Here is a 777-nt window from a genome sequence, read left to right on the forward strand (position 1 = left end):
GGTTGGCTTTGTCCTCCCTCTGAGGCAGCAGGTCCCAGAGTCCTGCTTTTGAGAGATCAAGCCAGCCGCGAGGTGGCAGCCCCATTAGATGTGTCCCCGCCACTCGTCATGTGGACCCCAATTCCACCCCTGCTTCACCCCCAGTGTCCACTCAGGACTTGTACCCACTCGCTGATTTAAACCGAAGTCCAGACCCAGGGGTCATCTTTGGTTCTTCTTGGCCTCACTGCCAACATCCTATCCATCTGGGGCTGTCATTTGGCCTGAATCTGATACCTTCTTTCCACCCCCACAGCCCCCGTCCCTCCCCCTGCGGCCCCCCATCTGCCCCTGCCGGCAGCCAGAGGGAACCGCTGGTCTCCATGGCTCTCACGGGGGAGGGGGGATCCTGGGCCCCACCCTGGGTCTCAGATCCAGCAGGTCCAATGGGGCCTCAGACTCAGGTGTGTGTGTACCAAGGCCAGGGGCTGCTGTGCGGGACCACGACGGGGAACTCTGACCCACACCCAGCCCTGTGCTGCCGTCGAACCAGGCAGAGCCAGGGCTGGGTGTTAGCACAGCCCGGAACCAGGCTGCCACTTCCTGTGTGTCCTTCATCTGCTAACTTCATTTCTCTGGCCTTCAGTTTGGTTTTCTTCTCTGCAAACTGGGAGCAAGGATGGGGTGCCCCTTCCGGTGCTGAGAAGATGGAAGGAGCTAATGCTGTGCTGCAGGTTGGGTTCTCCCAGGGGCAGACCAGAGACAAGGGTGTGAGAGAGCCAGGCAGCTCGTGCTCCC

Source organism: Myotis davidii, unplaced genomic scaffold (genome assembly GCF_000327345.1).
Source record: "Myotis davidii unplaced genomic scaffold, ASM32734v1 scaffold75, whole genome shotgun sequence".
Lineage (NCBI taxonomy): Eukaryota > Metazoa > Chordata > Mammalia > Chiroptera > Vespertilionidae > Myotis > Myotis davidii.